The sequence below is a fragment of the Haliotis rubra genome, unplaced genomic scaffold (genome assembly GCF_003918875.1).
Source record: "Haliotis rubra isolate DU_JTF1 unplaced genomic scaffold, ASM391887v1 Scf427, whole genome shotgun sequence".
Lineage (NCBI taxonomy): Eukaryota > Metazoa > Mollusca > Gastropoda > Lepetellida > Haliotidae > Haliotis > Haliotis rubra.
Window position 1 is genome coordinate 132,808 of NW_025767110.1, and position 8,784 is coordinate 141,591.

Here is an 8,784-nt window from a genome sequence, read left to right on the forward strand (position 1 = left end):
AACCTGTGCATGTAGGACAACCACTATAGGTACAGGTATTCTGTCTCTGGGTATGTCCCCTATACAGTCAGTAACCTGTGCATGTAGGACAACCACTATAGGTACAGGTCTTCCATTACTGGGTATGTCCCCTATACAGTCAGTAACCTGTGCATGTAGAACAACCACTATTGGTACAGGTATTCTGATACTGGGTATGTCCCCTATGCAGTCAGTAACCTGTGCATGTAGGACAACCACTATAGGTACAGGTATTCTGATACTGGGTATGTCCCCTATACAGTCAGTAACCTGTGCATGTAGGACAACCACTATAGGTACAGGTATGACGTTACTGGGTATGTCCCTTATACAGTCAGTAACCTGTGCGTGTAGGACAACCACTATAGGTACAGGTATTCTGATACTGGGTATGTCCCCTATACTGTCAGTAACCTGTGCATGTAGGACAACCACTATAGGTACAGGTATTCTGATACTGGGTATGTCCCCTATACAGTCAGTAACCTGTGCATGTAGGACAACCACTATAGGTACAGGTATTCTGATACTGGGTATGTCCCCTATACAGTCAGTAACCTGTGCATGTAGGACAACCACTATTGGTACAGGTATTCTGATACTGGGTACGTCCCTTATATAGTATGACCAGAAATTATTGAGAATTTTAGGAATATGTTTAATTGGATTTCTAGTATAAACAACCTTGACCAGCTATCAAGTGCTTGGCTTCATTCAAGAGAAACAAATCCGTTAATCCTTTTTCATTAGTTTGTGAGGAGTTATCCCCCTTTGTTTACTTGCAAGCAGACGACATTTTCAGTGATCCTCGGTATGGATGATTTAGAGAAGAGGAAGTTGATTTTAGAGTATAATAACAAGGACATCAGATCAGCTAAAGTGAAAGTAAAACAGGCATCCCTTTGTTCACTGTTTATCATGTTTTGAAAAATATTGCAAATGGATATGGCATTGAGCACCAGGGAGGCCCAGAAAATTGACTGTTGGTGACAGGAGGCGGCTTGGTATTCTTGTTTCTAAAAACAAACGAAGGAGTTTAGAAAACTTAAGGCTGGATATGATTGATAGAGGAACTGTGGCTGTCTGTAAGGAGACAATTAGAACTGAGCTGCATGCAATGGGTTGGCAGAAAAGTCGAGGAATTCCATCACCGATCATGAAACCTGAACAAAAGGAGCGAAGGTTGAACAGTGCTTACAGCACAGAAATTTTAACTGGGACAATGTGATTTTCTCAGATAAAAGTTCTGTGTGGCTGTTTCCTAATAAACCAATCAAACTGAAAAACCTTTGTATCAGCGTCCAAAGTATAGTCCGAAATTTAACGTGTGGGGTGACATATCTGTGTTAGGGGCAATGCCCCTCTTTGTATTTGAAGGGAATATGAACAGTGAGCGGTACACATATATTCTCGAGGGACATTTACTTCCATCTGCTCACGTGTTCTATGGAAATTTTTGGATTTTCCAGCAGGACAACGACCCAAAACATCGCTCCAAGCATTCACAGGCCTGGTTTCGGACCCAAAATATGACATTATTAGATTGGCCAAGCTATAGCCCTGACCTAAATCCAATAGAAAATGTTTGGGGACTTATGAAGGAAAGTGTCAATAAGAAAAATCTGACAAATATTGCTGAAATGAAAGAAGAGGTGGACCGATATTGGGACAGCATGGACCACGACTTTCTAACTTCTTTGATCAGTAGTATGCCCTGCCACATTGAAGCCTGCATTGCTGCCCATGGTGACTTGACAAAATACTAACTGTTCACCTGTCTTTGAATCTGAAGTTATGTTCTGCTAATATTCACATTTAATACATGAGTAATGAGTGAAAAAAATAAAAAATTACGATCTTTAAATTCTCAATAATTTCTGGTTGTACTGTACAGTCCCTTTTGTCCTAGGCAAAAAGGTAATCTAGCAAGACTTGTTATCAGGGCAGTCTAGGGTAAAACAGACTGTTGTACATTGTGTAAGTGTTGTGACAGTGCAGGAGATTGTTGATGCGGACATTGATACATTGTGTGCTGACAGTCTTCTTCTTTGTTTCAGAGCCATCCTGAATGTCTGTTTTGCGTACACTGCCCGTGATGACATGTGTACAGCAATGAGGGAGATGGTTGAGGGTGTCAGTAAAGGGCTGCTCAAACACAGGTCAGTTGATGAGGCCAGTAACATTCCCTTGCTTCCCTTGTGATGCAGCCATAAACTTCCTCATCACATGCTGGGGTTTGAACCACAGACTTTCTGATCCGAAGTCAGTTAAAGCATAGTCCACATGCTCAAAGAGGTTAACCCCGTCAGCAAGCTGACGTGGCATGGATGTCATCTGCGGGATGACACCAAATATGTCCTGCTGGACTTGCAAGAATTGCTCAGTGACCACCTACTTTTTAATAATTTTGATTGTTGGAATATTTATCATAGGAAAAATTGAAATACTCTTAAAATTACCCAGTATCCATCTTACTTTAGTGAAGTTTAGTAAATATGTCTTTGTTTTGTGTCGGTTATCAGACTCACTTTCCTCTACTTAATACTGTATAAAATGCTAGACCTGTGAAGGTTGTATGAATGTGTTCTGCATGACATGACATGTTTCAGTGACATATCTGAAGATCTGTTGGGGAAGTGCCTGTACACATCCCAGTCTCGCCACCTAGATCTGCTCATCCGTACTTCAGGCGAGGTCCGACTCAGTGACTTTCTGCTGTGGGAGGTCAGTTGAAAACCTCCAAGTTTGTTTGAACATCATGAGACTGTATCCATTAGACATCTATCTATCTATCCGTTAATATATTACTTAGATTGGCACAATGCAAGGTGATACCATGACTGTATCTACTTTGTATATTATTTGGACTTCATGCCTGAGAACCCATTGTGATCAGTTTATAGACCAAATCAAAAGCAATGAAGATTGTCCAAGTCACAGATATTTACAGTCACCTCGAAATTCATTAGATAATGGTTATGTTAACCATCCTTTCACTCCCCACCATTCCTCTGTTACAGAGTTGCTATAGCTGCCTGGCCTTTGTGAAGGTATTGTGGCCAGAGTTCAGCATCTGGCACCTGTATGGTGCCGTCCTCCACTACCAGAGAAGTTACCAAGCAATCCAGGTGGGTGCTAAGTTCCATAACCAACGATGATGTAGTCAATGCAAACACTATGCATGTGGACTGAGAGAGACACTTTGACAGTAGTTACAGCACAATGTATAGTTGGTGGAACTGGCCTATTTGCTGATGTGTTAAGATTGTTCTAACATCAGTATGCCTATGTCCCAATAAAGTACTGACACTCCTCTGTGTAGTAATGGTGCTTATGTTTGGGGGATTCATGATTGTGAAGAACCCTGGTTCATATTGTAATGGGGATGTATTCATTCACAACTTCACACAGACATCATAGAAATATAGCAAAGTGAACAAATCATCAAGTTACAAAACTTACCTGTGGGTGACCTGAGTAACAAATAGTGACATTCAACATATAACAAATAGTAACAAATAACATATAGATCAGTCACATTCATTTCCATTCCCTTAAGAGGCGACTATCAGGATCGGGTGGTCAGGCTCGCTGACTTTGTTGACCCATATCATATCCCAATTGCGTAGATGGATGCTCATGCTGTTGATCACTGGATTGTCTGGTCCCAACTCAATTATTTACAGACCGCCACCATATAGCTGGAATATTGCTGAGTGCGGCGTATAACTAAATTCACCACTCATCGCCCTTCCTTGGCATTGTGGTTTGATTGGATGCAGCACTGAATGAGAAGTACCAGCCCATCATGTTCTTCTTTCAAGTCGTATCTCAACTACGTGACCATGGCATGGGCAGTCTTGTGTCTACCCCAACATTGGCTCCATATTTGTCATCATAGTCATTAGAACTCCCACAAAGAAAGTCAATTCTTAGGGTATGCGAACCTTCATATGTTGGGGTCAAACTGTATAAACAATAGGGCATAGGGAGGAACTACTTTGTTACAGGTTGTCATAAGGTATGAAAAGAGGCAGATAATTGACTCCCAGAGTAGTTGAATCAGAGCACAAGCCATTGCGCTTGTAATTCCTGTTTCTGTGAGATTAACATAACAATAAACAAAACATTCTCCAAAGAATGATCTATATAGTGCTACTATGCACTGTACTTGTTAATGAAAATAGTGCATCATTGTGATAACGGAATACGGTTACATAATGTCTTACTGACTGGTGAAGAGGGTTTCAGTGATCTATCTTTAAACAAATGGTGATTGTAGTGACTGGTATTCAGGTGAAATGCACTGTGCTGGGTTAGTGTTTTGAACAAAAGCAAATCAGGCATATGTCAGCTTAACACCAGATGATTTATAAAAACTTGGAGGTTGAGTTATTCAGCAGAAATCAGTTCTGTAGAGAACAACGGCTGTTTAAAGCAACATAGTAAAAGGTCAGGAAATAGTTCCCCTTACATAATGTATAAAACTTAAGCATGCTATATGTAACAGGATTTATGTTATTTTTACCAGAATGCAAAGCTGAACAGCCATAGAACAAGAGCCGGATCCTACTGGAGTCTGACTACCAGTCCACGATGCAGCAGCTGTCTTCTGGGTAATGCCAGCGGCATCATGTCCCAGGGTCTTGTCCACCAGTACACAGCCGAGACAGGCGAGAATAGAAACATTCCTTCATACGGTGCAGGAGAAACGGGACACTTACTTCCATACCCTTGTCAACCAGACTGCAGTGCCCTGTGGGTCATAACACCACGCATGGGTGAGACAGTAGCTGGTGGAGGCAAGGCTGATTTTATAGGGTGCTTCATCTGTGGGTTCTTACAACAATTCAGTGTTGTGTGAAAGTGGCTCTGACTGGGAAGACTTTCTGTACTAGCTTAAGTGAGTATTGAAACTGATTTGTTCAGAGATGAATTGATTGATGATGTGCAGGTTTTTGTGATGTATAAATCACAGTTGTATCTTTGACTTAATGACAATTACTCAAGGAATGTGATGCTGAGTCTGATGTACAAGGGAGATCACTGTGGATTAGCAGTTTTTGCTAACCCTTAGCGTTGAGCTCTCTTGGAGGACCTGAAGATTGACTGAAATGGTTTGTGACATCTGAAAGGCAGAACAGCTGAGAATGCATTTGTTTGTGAACTTCAGAACATCTTGTTGATGCTACATTTACCCTTCATGTAAGTGTCCTGGATATGTATTGTATTTAGTCATATCTCGGCAAGAACTGTGAGAGATTACTTTTGTATAAACGTAACGATTTTACAACGTTCATTAGAAACAGAATGTTCATTAGAAACCGAATGTTCATGAGAAAATTGTGAAATACAAAGATTTGTTTTACAGAAGCCAGACAAATATGATTTTTGTGTCAGGTGAAGTTATTAACTACGTAAGTCATCTAAAGTGGTTGGTTGGTTTGGTTTGTTGTTTAACGCCAAGACTCAGCAATATTCCAGCTATGTATGGCGGCTGTCTGTAAATAATCAAGTCTGGACCAGACAATCCAGAGATCAGCATAGTGAGCATTGATCTACCCAGTTGGGGTGTAAGTCATCTGTGAGTCTATTCTTATTGTATATAAAGATGAATGGTGGTGCGTGGAGGAAGGGTTTGTAATGAGTCTCTGTAACATCAATATTACATCAATAAACATGCTGAACTCAATGTAACATCTGTGTGGTAATTTACATTAACCACTGCTGCCCACACCTCATGAAACTGACACTAGTTTGAATTAAGCATTCTGAGGACTCTTTGCTGCATGCTGATTTCCCAGTTTGGAACACTAAATCTTATTGTTGGTGTTGAGGAAATGGTAGCTGTCGAGGACTCATCAATGAGACCCACACAGGTATTAGTGTGGAGACGTGTAAAGTGACATGATAGGGCCATGTAACATGAAGTTTGGAATATTACAAACAGGTGTCTACAAGATATGCCATCAACCAAGAGATTGAACTGCTTTCTAATCTGTTGTCATTACAACAGGGATTCTGGGATTCTGGTTTACATGCTAAATATATTAACTATGAGTGGCATTACTGCTTAACATTGTATTGCCATGACTGTTTTAGGAGTGAACAGAATAGCCTATATTCCTGCACTGCCACAACTGTTTAGGTGGGGACACAGGGCCCAATATTCCAGCACTGCCACAACTGTTTGGGTGTAGACACAGGGCCCAATATTCCTGCACTACCACAACTGTTTGGGTGTCAACACAGAACCCAATATTCCAGCTCTGCCACAACTGTTTGGGTGGGGACACAGGACCCAATATTCCAGCACTGCCGCGAACTGTTTGCTGGGACACAGGACCCAATATTCCAGCACTGCCACAACTGTTTGGGTGTCAACACAGGACCCTTTATTCCAGCACTGCCACAACTGTTTGGGTGGGGACACAGGATCCTATATTCCTGCACTGCCACAACTGTTTGGGTTGGGACATCAGGACCCAATATTCCAGCACTGCCACAACTCTTTGGGTGTCAACACAGGACCCTTTATTCCAGCACTGCCACAACTGTTTGGGTGGGGACACAGGATCCTATATTCCAGCACTGCCATAACAGTTTGGGTGGGGACACAGGACCCAATATTCCAGCACTGCCACAACTGTTTGGGTGGGACACAGGATCCTATATTCCAGCACTGCCACAACAGTTTGGGTGTCAACACAGGACCCAATATTCCAGCACTGCCACAACTGTTTGGGTGGGGACATTATGATCCGTCAGGACCCAATATTTCAGCACTGCCACAACTGTTTGGGTGTAAACACAGGGCCCAATATTCCAGCACTGCCACAACTGTTTGGGTGTCAACACAGAACCCAATATTCCAGCACTGCCACAACTGTTTGGGTGTAAACACAGGACCCAATATTCCAGCACTGCCACAACTGTTTGGGTGTCAACACAGGGCTCCAATATTCCAGCACTGCCACAACTGTTTGGGTGTCAACACAGGACCCAATATTCAAGCACTGCCACAACTGTTTGGGTGGGGACACAGGACCCTATATTCCTGCACTGCCACAACTGTTTGGGTGGGGACACAGGGCCCTATATTTCAGCACTGCCACAACTGTTTGGGTTTGGACACAGGGCCCTATATTCCAGCACTGCCACAACTGTTTGGGTGGGGACACAGGGCCCTATATTCCAGCACTGCCACAACAGTTTGGGTGTAAACACAGGGCCCAATATTCCAGCACTGCCACAACTGTTTGGGGTGTCAACACAGGACCCAATATTCCAGCACTGCCACAACTGTTTGGGTGTCAACACAGGACCCAATATTCCAGCACTGCCACAACTGTTTGGGTGGGGACACAGGACCCTATATTCCTGCACTGCCACAACTGTTTGGGTGTAAACACAGGACCCTATATTCCTGCACTGCCACAACTGTTTGGTGGGGACACATTAGACCCTATATTCCAGCACTGCCACAACTGTTTGGGTGGGGACACACGACCCCATATTCCAGCACTGCCACAACTATGCCGTCCCAACACACAGGGCCCCTATATTCCAGGCACTGCCAATAACTGTTTGGTGGGGACACAGGACCCTAAGTATTCCTGCACTGCCACAACTGTTTGGGTGTAAACACACAGGGCCCAATATTCCAGCACTGCCACAACTGTTTGGAGTGTCAACACAGGGACCAATATTCCAGCACTGCACCCACAACTGTTTGGGTGTCAACACAGGGCCCAATATTCAAGCACTGCCACAACTGTTTGGGTGTCAACACAGGACCCTTTATTCCAGCACTGCCACAACTGTTTGGGTGTCAACACAGGACCCTTTATTCCAGCACTGCCACAACTGTTTGGGTGGGGACACAGGATCCTATATTCCTGCACTGCCACAACTGTTTGGGTTGGGACACAGGACCCAATATTCCAGCACTGCCACAACTCTTTGGGTGTCAACACAGGACCCTTTATTCCAGCACTGCCACAACTGTTTGGGTGGGGACACAGGATCCTATATTCCAGCACTGCCATAACAGTTTGGGTGGGGACACAGGACCCAATATTCCAGCACTGCCACAACTGTTTGGGTGGGGACACAGGATCCTATATTCCAGCACTGCCACAACAGTTTGGGTGTCAACACAGGACCCAATATTCCAGCACTGCCACAACTGTTTGGGTGGGGACACAGGACCCAATATTTCAGCACTGCCACAACTGTTTGGGTGTCAACACAGGACCCAATATTCCAGCACTGCCACAACTGTTTGGGTGGGGACACAGGACCCTATATTCCTGCACTGCCACAACTGTTTGGGTGTAAACACAGGACCCTATATTCCTGCACTGCCACAACTGTTTGGGTGGGGACACAGGGCCCTATATTCCAGCACTGCCACAACTGTTTGGGTGTCAACACAGGGCCCAATATTCAAGCACTGCCACAACTGTTTGGGTGTAAACACAGGACCCTATATTCCAGCACTGCCACAACTGTTTGGGTGGGGACACAGGACCCTATATTCAAGCACTGCCACAGCTGTTTGGGTGGGACACAGGACCCTATATTCCTGCACTGCCACAACTTGTTTGGGTTGGGACACAGGGCCCTATATTCCAGCACCAAGCCACAACTGTTTGGGCTGGGACACAGGACCCTATATTCCTGCACTGCCACAACAGTTTGGGTGTAAACACAGGGCCCTATATTCCCACAAATGCCACAACTGTTTGGGTGGGGACACAG